Source organism: Anas platyrhynchos, chromosome 11 (genome assembly GCF_047663525.1).
Source record: "Anas platyrhynchos isolate ZD024472 breed Pekin duck chromosome 11, IASCAAS_PekinDuck_T2T, whole genome shotgun sequence".
NCBI classification, from domain to species: Eukaryota; Metazoa; Chordata; class Aves; order Anseriformes; family Anatidae; genus Anas; species Anas platyrhynchos.
In genome coordinates, this window is record NC_092597.1 from 16,700,542 (window position 1) to 16,712,990 (window position 12,449).

The 12,449-nt window shown below is 47.0% G+C and overlaps 1 protein-coding gene across 4 annotated transcripts in view; it reads right to left on the reverse strand.

The window, feature by feature from the left end:
* ZFAND6 (zinc finger AN1-type containing 6) overlaps positions 1-12,449 on the reverse strand; it is a 43,878-nt gene that overhangs the window by 25,098 nt on the left and 6,331 nt on the right. The window contains exons 1-2 of one of the 4 annotated variants that reach the window (XM_027466724.3): positions 12,282-12,420; positions 9,746-9,840 (exon numbers count right to left, since the gene is read on the reverse strand). The gene's annotated coding sequence lies outside the window, so the exon portion shown is untranslated. Of the gene's footprint in view, positions 1-6,133; positions 6,284-9,745; positions 9,841-12,281; positions 12,423-12,449 lie in introns of those variants that run through there. The other 3 variants (XM_072043568.1, XM_072043567.1, XM_027466725.3) reach the window with 3 other exon arrangements.

A 12,449-nucleotide genomic window follows, 5' to 3' on the forward strand; every position in this document is an offset into this window, starting at 1 on the left:
AAGGCATAAGGTCAGAAATACATGGGAGATCAGCAAGACCAGAGCCCTTCAGTAAGCCCTACAGACACATTCACATGCATCGCAGCTTCAGCTGCTACATTACATTAGGCTAATTCCGTGAGTACCATTTGTTTTTCAAGCTGTGGCAATGCACTGGCATTGTCTCCCAGAAACATGTCTCACACTCCTTTTCTGATGGGAACACACACACACACAAATTACCATTGTTGAAGAATATTTGTATCCCTTGCATAAAAATCACTAATTTCACTCATAACCCTGGATTTTAAGAGAAGACTTCCTCCTATTTTAATAAATAGCACAGATGCTGCCTAAGAAAACCCAGCAATACCACAACATGCCTCTTACTTTGTATGTGCCACCCTGCACAAGTTCACCAGATAGAGCTATCAGCTCATACAACGAAGTTTCAGCAAACTCTTCATCTCAGGCCTTGACAGTTTGAGAAATTAAGGTGTCATAGCTGCATCAAGGACAGAAATATTCCTCAACAGAACAGACTGATATTTCAAGCATTTTGCCTGTGCCATGGGGGATCTGTGGTAAAAGACAGAAGGATAAGTAGGTAACAACTAATCAGGGATTTATTTAGATACAGAATGACTAGGTATAAACTTAAGACCACGGGTCACATTGTGACTTTGAAGAACAACAAGCTAACTCTTGCAATAGGATCAAAAAGACAGATCAAAACAGCCAAAAAGTTTCACAGACACTAGGTTAGAGAAAAGCAAATGCAAGACGGCAACAATCAACTAAGTGACTGAAGTGTGAAATTAGACTTAAGTTTTGGGCTAGTTTGTTTTTGTTGTGTTTGTTTGTTGACCCTCCTCCTGCCTCAAAAAAAAAAAAAAAAAAAAAAAAGAGTTTAAAAGCTAGTCAATTACTCCACTGCTATGCTCAAGAATTTTCAATTGAAATCAAAGCCCTACGCCAAGTTTGACTAGACTTATTAGGAAGGCAAAATATTCATGCACTGCTGCTGGGCCAGTCCACAACAAATCAAATACTCCTTGATCTGAGTATTGGTCTCAGCCTCAGCACAGTTTGTCACACTCAGCTGACAGTGTTTATTATGTAACTAATGACACACTTACCTTGACCTATCGTTACTAATGCCTCCTTCCTGCTCTTCCAGGATACTTTAAACAAAGCCCATGAAAACATACTGATATTCAAAACAACCCAGTTGAGCAATTCTAAAGTCTCTTCCCTAACAAATTTTCTAGGTAAGTCCACCCATGTTGACACTGTTTTTTCAGGTATGAAATCAAATGGTTTTGATATCATAAGCCCTAAAATAATTATTTTTCTGGTTACTTTTTCCCAAGATAATAACATTTGGTTGATAGCTAATTCTAATTAGTTCCTACAAAATCACTTATTCAAGGACTGAACACCAATACCCAACAGTACACCATACTAACATGATATTTGGATGGTGGAGGCCCAGCACCAGAAGTCTTGTAAATTTCACTGAGGAAACTAACTAGGCAGGAAGAACAACCTGCAAGTGTTTCAGTTTCTAGACACAACACAGGCACTTCCTTTGCCCCTGCCTTGATAAGGCTCTAATGCAAGACCATTCTGTTGCACAGAAAGTGTTCTACTACATGGTAAAGTTACATTGCACTAAAGATGCTGATTCCCTATTATTAAAAAAAAAAAAAAAAAAGCTTAAATTCACACAGGAGATAGCAGAGACAATTTCATCCTTCTTTGCAGCCTCATCTGTCCTGCCCTCAAGAAACAGCATGATCAACAACTGCTTAAATGTTTTCTTCTGACACTCTAACCCAAAGATAAGACTTGTGTATAAAAAGGCATGAAACTGCCCAATTTACTTACAGAAGCTCTGTAGTTTTGCCTGTAAAAGCAGTGATGCTCTTTTGCCTCTCACCTCCCTAAATTTGAAGCCTTCAGTGTCAGCAGCTAAAGCAACTGTCTTCCCCGTGCAGTATTTCCATCAGCCTGATTTTGTGCATATATTCAGTGGCATACGCTGTTTAGCCTTCTGCCTTGTCCAAGCTAATGGTGAGAAGTCAAGTCATTGTTTGAAAAAAACAAAACACGCCCAACGCAAAACATTTAAACAAGCCGAGAGCACCTCACTTCTGTCCTCAAAAATCCTGCTATTAAGCTTCCACATTAATTTGATAATGAAGTTTATATTTGTTTCCCTAATCCTTCACATGGATAAAAATGCATTAGCCCTGTGAATCACAGGACGCACCAGCGCAGTGTTGTCTTAAACCCTGGGCTAGTTAAACGTTCAGGTGGTTGTCAGGGCCTGCCAAGTCAGCCGCACTGTTTATAGTTTCGTTCTACAGATACAGGATTATTACATTTCAGACTGACAAATACCATACCCTGAAGGTTAGAGTGCTGTGACACAAATATATCCTGACAGGGCAGAACGGCTGAGCAGGGGTGGTCTTCAGCTTGGAGACCAGAGTTTCGGCTTCTGTAAGATTGCTGAAGCATTAAGTTAAAGGAAGAGCCATACATTTAATGAAACTGTTGCTTAAAAAGGAACTATTTTTAGGAAATACTCAAATGCAAGAGTTCATTTGTTTAAGTAATACTCAAAACATTTTCTTAAGTTGATCTAAATGGAACAGAAGATGGATGAAGTTAGGATTTAACGTGGTTTATCTCAATGTATAATGTAATAGCTAGAAAAGTTACTTTTCTGATGCACAAAACCTGAGTTTCTGTCAACAACCGCAGAATGCACAAGCAAATACAACTTGATTGAGGAGAAACAATTTTTACACTGTCAAGGCTTTGTTTTTGCTAATCTCTATTTAACTCAAAAGCCCTATAAACACAGTTGGAAGGGATCTGTTAAAAATATATCACCCCACCCCTTCAATTAAGGGCTGAGAAGCTTATGACACATCTGAGACATCCAACAAGAATAGGGAAGAAAGACTTAATGTTCCTGATATTTCTAAAGGTAAAAAAAAAGGCAGGTTTAAAAAAAACTTAAACCTTTCATGCCTCTGTTAAATGGATTTTATAGCAAGGACAGTCCCTTGCCTTAGCTGGTTTTATTCCTTTGTTGGTCATGTGTAATTAACTGCTTATTTTCACAAAACCTTACTACAACGTAAACATCACTGGCCTGATCATCCGCCCCACCCAGACCAGGCTCCACACCAGAGGACAGCAGCCATCTCCTCGAGGAGCCTTGTATCTGTCCACCAGGGCCACACCTCCAGTACCAACCTTCTCTGCACCAGCACGGCTGCAACGATCACCAGCTACTCACCCCTTTACTGTGTCTCTCCTAGAAACTGCAATGAAACCTGTTAGCAGGCATAACCCACGTCTAAAACCATGGAGAGATGTCCCTTTTTGGTAGGGCTGAAGGTCTCTGAGATGACATTATTCACCCACTTCCCTCCCTTCTGCCTTGGGCATGAAGCAATTAGCAGAAATGATCCCTGAAGCACTTGGGGAATACGGGGAGGAAGAGTAAGGGAAAAGAGCCAGTTGGGTTGGCTCGAGCCACTAATTTAAAACAATTTAAGCGAGCCTAGTTGGCTTCGCCCCCAGCGCCCACAGGACCCACTGCGCTGGGAGAGCAGCAGGAGGCACCACACAGAGCAAAAGGCACTCGGCAACAAGCAGGGCCCTGGAGCCCACCTGGCTGTTTGCAGGGTGGACAGCTGCCCTCCCTAAGGCTACTGGCACGTTCTACAACGACTGCCCCAGGGGAGGTGCACAGCCTTCTCCAGGAAGCATTAAATGGAAGCAGAGTGTGGGGTGACCATCCCAGCGAGCAGAGAGCCACCCACGTCACAGCATCAGGAAGAGGTGCCAGCAGAGGAGAGAGCACAGGTCCTCTCCGCCTCACCAACAGGGGAGACAAGGTCCGGCCCTGCACTCTGTACCCAGGCTGACAATCCCTGTACAAATCTCTTATTCACATCAGAGATGTATATCCCATCCTGGCGCAAGAAGCAGACCTGTAAATCCCACAGCACACAACACATTCACAGCATTTAAGGCTCGCAGATGGAGCATGTGCAGGAGGTTTTTCTGAACAAGGAGTGCTGGAACAACCAATCGGCGCGTGGGGACAACACGCGTCCTGCCAGTGACGGCTCTCAATGCAGGCAAGAAACATTTGCTGTAGCCTGAATACAGAAGTTGTACAGCTGTGCCAGCAAAGTGGTATGTTTATCCTTTAGGGCAGATTTGCTTTCTACAAACAGCCTGCGTTAGAATTGTATACATGTGGTGAGAGAGTTGAGCACTTCAATTCTGCATTGAACACATCAGTAAAATTGGCCCCATATAAGCTCTTTCCTAACTAAGTTGGGGGGCAGAGGGGACCAGGGAAGAACTGCTACGCATACACCAAGCAGTACGATTCAAATTGCCTGATGCATGCAGCTTTTCTTCTGTTTTAAGCAAAACCAGCTTTTGGCCAAACACAGTATTCAACAGCACACAAATACCTAAGTTTGCTCCAGTTTGTTTGAGCAAGTCTAATGCACGTACTCATACCACGCATTTAGAGGAATGAAAGCAAACTATTCTATTCTTCTTGCCCTCACCCGAGACATAAAACCTAGACACTCAGTCTCGGCCTAGCATCAGTTGTAAAGTTAAGAAATGAATCAAACCCTGGGGATTTAAACGTATATATCCCCTTATGCAAGAGATCTGGCTCACCTCTCGCCTAAAGGACTGTGCACAGTCACTGCTCGTTCTACAGAAGCATATTCAAGGTTTAAATATAATCTACAACAAAAAGAAATGCTGTAAACAGAAAGCAAAAGCAAATTAGTAATTCAGACCTATGAACCACTGAAGTATGGCAAGATGCCAGCATGTCAAGGTGCTTTGACATATTTTTTAAGAAGTAATCCGTAGCCAGCATTTTTAGAGTAAGCAAAACGGCTCAGTACAAAACTGAAAGCATGGGGTATACTTTAATAGCCAGACTTTTGTTTATGTTCGCTACAGGTTTAAACAATAGCTTTCCTTTGCCGCTTGGAAGACTGCTGCTCAGTTTTCACAGCCATTCTTCTGTCATCTCCACTAATCATACAAATCCCGTCAAACTCCTGACTTAGCCTCAACAAGTATTAGGGCCACGAGTATTTCTTTCCAGTTCCCAGGAGCAGCCGTGTAGAGACACAATGTTTGTTCTATTATTATTATTTTTTTTAAATAAACAACAGGAAATATTTAGGGAAGCAAGAAAATATAATCATCGCTCTGAAAGCATTGTTCTGTATGTGGCCTCGTCTAACATACTTGTCAAAGATACCAAAAGGATGACGATTAAAACAAAAAAGTCTTCATTCTCGTTAAAAGCCCCGACTTCCTGACTCGCCACTTCCTGCTCTCCTCCCTCTCGCCCTCATCCCATGCCACCCGTGGCAAATCACACTTGTCCTCTTCCCAAAGGTCTTCCAGAGGCACCAAGGATCGCTAAAAATAGTGCAGGGAAGGCCTTAGATGACACACCTGGCGCAGAAACTAAAAATAATCTCCCCTCGGAGCAGACACCCGCTACGGTCGGACAACAGAGGATTCCCGAGAGCCAAACCCGCTCCCCCCCAGCCGGCTGGAGGGGCAGCAGCTGCCCTGGGGGCACCACCACAATTCCCCTGCCCGTGTCCGTGAGCACAGCCCCGAAGCCGAGGAGAAAGGAGGCGGCGAGCCGCGCTCCGTGCTCGCAGTTCGCAGCGATCTTTGTTCTGCACGCCGAGGACCTGCCAGGCGTTCCTGCGAGCAAAGAGAGAGAGAGCAGAGCCCGAGACAACAACAGCGGAGCGGGGCTCGGCGGCACAACAATGGGCCATTTGAGACAACACCGCCCGCAGCAAGCGCTGCCGCGGGCCGGCCCCGCAGCGGCTGTCACGGCGAGCTGCCCCGCAGCCGGGCACGACCCCGGGGGCCGGAGCTGGAGCCGCTGCGGCTCCCCCCGGGGCTCCCGGCCGTGCCCGAGGCCCCCCCCCACCCCCCCATCCCCTCCCCGCTCCCGCCGAGCCCCCCCGGCAGCCGGGCTGCTGCCCGCCGAGCCCCTTTTGTTCTGCTTGCCGGCCGGCGGGGGGGCGCTAGGACCCGGCCGCGAGGGGAAGGTGCCTACCGCCGCCCGGCTCCCCGCTCCGACCCCGGCTCAACTTCACTTCTTGCTCCCGCGGGGGGGGAGGAGGAGGGGGGGGGGGGGGGAAGAGCTCTCCCGGCGCAACCCAGCCTGCGCGCGCCGCCCCCATGGTGATTGGTGGAATGAAAGGAAGGCACCGCCCCGCCGGCCCGGCTCCGCGCTGCGATTGGCGGAGCGGCGCGTCTGTTACTTAAAGAACTTTTTCCTCGCTAGCAGGTTCGGTTGAGGCAGCGCTTCGAGCACCCCCCCCCCCCCCGGTGCTGTGTGTGGGGGGGTGGCTCTTAAAGGGGCCGCACCCCTCCGCCGCCCTGCACGGGAAGCAGCGCCGGGAGCCGCGTCCCCCAATTCCGGGGGTCCCTCCCCGGGGAGCAGCGGCACCTCCGCGGCCCCTCCGCCGCCCCCGGCCTGGGAAGGGCCGGCCCGGCTAAAAATAGGCTCGGCGGCCGCTGGCAGGAGGCTCCCGGCGCTGCGAAGCGTGAGTCAGCACGGCCAGAGGCGGGCGGCGCCTCGGGGGCAGCGGCTGCGGGCGCTGCTGGAAACTTGGGGGGGGGTCGCTGAGGCCCGAGGGGGCGGCGGGGGAGCTGCGAGGCTCCCGGCGCCACGCTCCGAGCGATCGTCGGCTTCTAAAGCACGCCCGTGGGGCTGGAGAGGGTCAGGAGGGTGAAGCACAGGCGCTGGTGTGCAGGGACGTGCTGGGTTTGTGCTGAGCGAGGGGGAGAGGAGAAGTCCTTCACAGGACAGTTCTTGCCTCCAGGGACACGCTGGAGATGCCAGCCCCTGCTCTGGCTAGGGCAGCTGGCTGTGCTGCCATACAGCCCCTCGCTTTCCCAACGCTGGTTAGTCAAGCTCAAACAGCTTAGCACGCAGTGGTTCCCACCGAAAAGAACAAAAAACACCATCAAGAAGGACAGCTGATTCCTCCAGAGCAGGCACGTCACCTGTCCCGTGCTGCCTTCTCTTGTAGGGCGATCTATCGCCCCGCAGAGCCAAACAGAACTGGAAAGCAGCAGTTCGTACAGCTGTTAGGTTAATGAGCACAAAGCATTGCAAGACTGGAGTTAACTTTAACAAGATTTACATAACTTCCCCCGCAGAACCTAAAACGAGCTGAAAGAACCAGACGTTAACCCTTACACTTGAATCCTGCGCTGTACGTGAGCCAGGACTTCAACAGTGCTTTAGGAAGTCAGCCGGCCCCCTGAGGAGAACTGTGGGGCCGCTTGCAGGACATTGCTGACCAAACGCTATCAAAGCAATCAAATGCAAGCACATGGTTCATGCAAATAAAACCCACCAGGAAAGCGTCCTCCAAGAATCTCAGTGACCAATCTTGGAAAGCTTCAGTGCAGCGCACATTAACTTTAGGCCCATAAAAACAATGTCAGAAGTCACCAATCTTATCACCAGAGCTGCCCAGTAATGGCAGAGGACATGACAACCCTAAAGTCATCCCTGTTGTTTGGGTACTTTCAAAAGGAAAAACAACAAAAAAAAAACAACTATGTATTAACCTGCAACTGTCTGGCTCTGTGTGCTATTAAAGAAGTCTAACCACCTGGCAACTGCAACAGTGATGAAAAATAACTTTTATCATTGAACAACGCAACTCATACTTCTGTTAAACAGGCAGCTAGCAGCTCCTTATCACTAAAAGGGAGAAGTTTCATTCCTCTTTCTCCCCATCTTTCCCCTCCCAGCCATACAGCCTGGCCTACTGCCTTACTACAGCTCTGGTGCTCATCAGCCCCTTCCATGCCCCTCTGACTCACTGATCTGGCAGGAGCTTGGCCAGCTTCTGATAAGCAAGAGCATGGCTCACCCAGAGCATCCAGGAAATGGCAAAGCAGATTCTGCTCTGTTCAAGACTGACCTCCTAGATTTCTTAGTCCCTCCTAAAAAAAAAAACACACACCACTGTCTTACTAAGAATGCTCCAGGAGTAATTTGCTACCCTCGCAGAAGTAATAGAACCCAAAAATCTGTTAAATAGGGGATCAAAACTACGTTCACAGTTAGCCCTGCCTCATTGAACCAGAATTCCTGGGTACACACATCTACATTTACATGTTGGAAATCTAAATATATATAAAAAAGCTACTCAAGTTGTTATCCCATGCTGAAGACGACCTAGTGGAACTGAACACTAAAAAGCCCAATTTATAAGCTCAGTTTCTGCACACAAGTAACCTATTTTCCCTGAAAACACAGGCACATTTGGGAGGAAGTGCAGAGGCATCATTTTTAGGTCTGGGCTCAAGTTAGGCCAATATCTTACAATATCTTTAGTAACACACAAAAACATGAAACAGCAGATTGCAGCTGCGAGTACACTAAACAGGGAAGCTTTGACAGCAGCATAAAAAAGATTCGGTTTGCTGCCACTGAACTTTGCTCTGAGGACGACAACAAGAGAGAGCACCTGACTCTCATTTGACTATTGTAATCATGGAGCAGCTAAAAGCCCATTTGTTCTGCAATCTTACATATACAGCAGACAGCAAGTTTGGAGGACTTGACAGCTCAAGAGATCAAGAACAGAGCCTTTCATCTTTAAGTCACCAGTTCAAACAGAGACCAGAATAGTAGCGATCAAAAGCTACATGTGATGGCTGTTCGGGGATTAGATAAAGAGATGGCTACTGGCTCTCCAGTTCCCAAAAGATCACTGTGAAGCACACCAGCTTTCCTCACAATTTGCACCTGTTTTTCACCGTCTTGAATACAACAGCACTTCTGGATTTTGTACACGTTAATAAGTAGCACAGTAACAGAACTGGTGCTTTCACACACTGAACTTGTATTGTAGAAAAGGACTTCACCCTCTCCTTGTCAATTGTGTCAGCATTACAGCACGTGCTGATTTTTCTTTAAACAATTACAGCTCTGTCTTTTAGATTATTTATTATTATTAGAGATAGCTTTAAGTTGAATATTTAGCTTCTTATTGTTTTTGTATCCTCAGATGTTGCAATACCTGTTTATAAACTCCAGTTCCCATGAACTTGCTGTATAAGATTTTTTGCAAGTATAGAAATTTAGAAGCACATAAGCATAGGAATTTCATAACTTTGCCATTTAAGAAACAGCTCTGAGAAGTTGGCAATCTTTTTTTTTTTTTTTTAATCAAACCTGAACAAACTGCCTACATACAGAAGGAAAACCTCTGCATGATAAAATAAACATTCCCTTTTGTATTCTTACACATTCTTCAATATATCAGTGTGCAGTTTCTTGAAAGTCACTTAGTGGTAGCCTCTTTCCAGCCTGCTTTTACTTTAAAGAGTCTGCAAAAAGTACCTGGAATTTCAAGGCAGGACAGGCAAGATGAAAACAAGGTCTCAGTATGTGTTGACTGAAGGTTCTGAAGTACAGGTTTGTTGCCCTCGTACAAATACCACTACCAAAAGCAATCTTCTACACTACCCCAGCAAAACAAAGCTCCATACTTGTGGTAGCATATTACTTCGTGAGAATAAAGTTGCTGGTAGCAAGCCAAAGTCCTAGAAACTTCAGTATCCTTAGCAGCAACTAAGGAGGCCCTTGCATACAAAGAATTCAGCTTGCTACTCCAAGAGTCTAGAGAGTGCAACATACCAGACTGATGAGATTTCAGTAAGCTTGAAGAACTTCCTGAGATTTCTCTTGCTGCTTTGAATCCAAGATGTATTACCGCACTGTGATAATCAAATCTGGAAATAACAGAAAAAGGTACATGTGGTAAATATCAGGTCTTCATCAGAGAGGGCTGGTTAGTTGCCTGGATAACCGTATTTACGCACCCAACATTCCCCTGGAAGTTCAGGCAACTATCTCAAATCACCCAAAGGTTAGCATGTTAAATTCCAACTGCTTCCTTCTGCACAGAGAATAAGCCATTAAGAAAATAACTTTCATTTCCTCCCCCCCCTCCTTTTTGTTCCACTCTTATCTCCTGGCTTATAAAGCTGCAAAGCCGTAATGAGTCTTAATCACTCAGCAGTCACCATATTGCTATTATGACTTTTTTTTTTTTAATATATGTATTTTTAAGATTGGAATAGGGAATGACATGTTGTTCAGCTACACAGCTGAGGACTCCAGTGCCAGATGCCACGCATCACTCTCTTCAGAGCACTTGAGAAGGGATCCAGACATTTTGAAAGACTTTTCCTTGTCATCAGGTATCTCTTGGGTAGAAAAAAATGCTGATTTCCACTGAATTTAGCATGCTCCAAGAACATCTATATATAATCTGTAATACTCTTTGTAGTTTAAATCAAGTATCTTGAACGCAAGTCAAAGTCTATTCAGTACTTAATTAAAAGAAAAAGGTAGCTGTACAACTACTAACTGCCAAGAAAACAGAGCTGGAAGTTTGTGCACTTACAATTCTCTCAGAAATCAAACTAATTTATACAGCTATTACAGAAGGACACACCTTTGCAGAAACAAGGATTACCTTTATCTGTAACCACAGCAGCTTTTCACTAGTTTGTGTCAATGCTACTCCCCTCCTGATAACTTGCCATTATCTCTTTCAAGCTATTTGTACAAGGTTTTGTATGTGCCATCTGACATCCTAAAGTAACAAAAACCTGAAAGGTAAACTTACATTCTTACACTCTCAAAAGTGGTCTGTAACATGCAAGTTTTTTGTATTTGTCAACAACTCATGATTAGTCAAGAGGTAAGTTTATTTTAATCTGTTGTTATTTTAATATGATTCATACTTTTCTAAGACAAAAGTTATTTTAAGAGGATCCTCAGAAATACATACATAGAAGAAGTTCTTCGCTACTGAAGACACTATCTGGAAAGCAGTACAATCAAGGAATTATGCCACTGACGTGTCAAGGATTTGATACTCACTATCATGAGGAACAAAAATTCCCCCAGAACACACTGTTATTTTGGCCAGAACAAATACATACGAGGCAAGAGCCAGGCCCCTTGTTCTAGGCCAAGGGATAATTAATATGAAGAACAGGTGTAGGCACCCCAGCACTAACTAATCAGGCCAAATTCAAAGAGCAATGCTAGAAAAGTTAAAGGAGACACAGGAAAGAGACTAAGGAATTGACATATTTGCTTCCTCAGTCGCTGAGTTACCATCATCCACGGTTCAGAAGAGGATTAGCGCTCTGCGAAAGGAATTATTTACGATGACATCAGACAAAATCATTTGCTTAGAAGCAGGAGGAAGAGAGGAGCTGCTTTATTTATTTTTTTTTTTCCCCTGGAGTTCATAGGGCAGCTCACAAAGCTGCACCCTTCCTTCTGCGACGCACACAGCCAGCCTGGCCCAGCGAAGAGGAGGGCAGGGACCCTTCGGAGAAGGAAAGAAAGCCAGCACGCTGCCTGCAACTCTTATGCAATGACACCCATTATAGGGCAAGCCTGAACAAACATCCAGGGAATGGACTTCAGAGCACAACTGTGAGCTCCACGTCGGTCCGCGGAGGGGGCGAAGGAGCTGCCCTTGGTTTTGCTGAACGCCTCCACCTTACGTCAGCACATTTGGTGGAGGCTTCGCCGGTAGCAGCAAGGAGACAAATATTGGGTTTTTATTTCACAAGACACCCCCCCCCACACACACACGCACACACCCCCACACACACAGTCCTTCGGGGGCCGTGGATGCCCGCAGCCCTTATCTCTCGCTCCAGCCTTTTTATTTATTGTTTTTTTTTTTTCAGAGCCCAGAGCGAGTTCAGCTCGGTTAAACCCAGCCGTGCTCCTCGCCGAGCGCCACAGGGACGCCGAAAACGAACTTTTTTTCCTCTTAAAAACACCAAAAACGCTGACGAGACGGCCCCTGCCTCTAACGGCGAGGACTCCCCGAGGGGCTGGCAGCGCCCTGCCCCGCGGGGAAGGCCCTGGCGGCCGGGGGCAGCCCTCACCCCATCGGGGGGGCTCCCAAACGCCTCACGACCCCCCCAAATCCCCCCGACCACCGCCCCCCCCCCCCCAGCACCCCCCCAGCACCGGCCCTCAGGCAGCCGGGCGGGCCCGCAGCCCCCTCACAAGGACACCTCTGCCCCGGGAGGGCTCCTGCGCACGCAGCCCGGCGGCCCCGCGAGGGAAAAAAAGATAAAAATAAGGAAAAAAAACGGTCCCGAAGTAGCCCCCCGCCCCGCCGCGCTCCCCTCACCTGCCCGCGGCCCCGCTCGCTCCTCACCAAACTTTCTTTTTTTTTTTTTTTTTTCCTCTCCGCCTGCCCTCTCCCTCGGAGTGACGCGGGCGGGCGCGGATTGGCGGCGCCGCGGAAGGGAGGCGGTGGTAGAAGGGGGGGTTTAGGGGGGGGGGCGGCGCCTCAGCG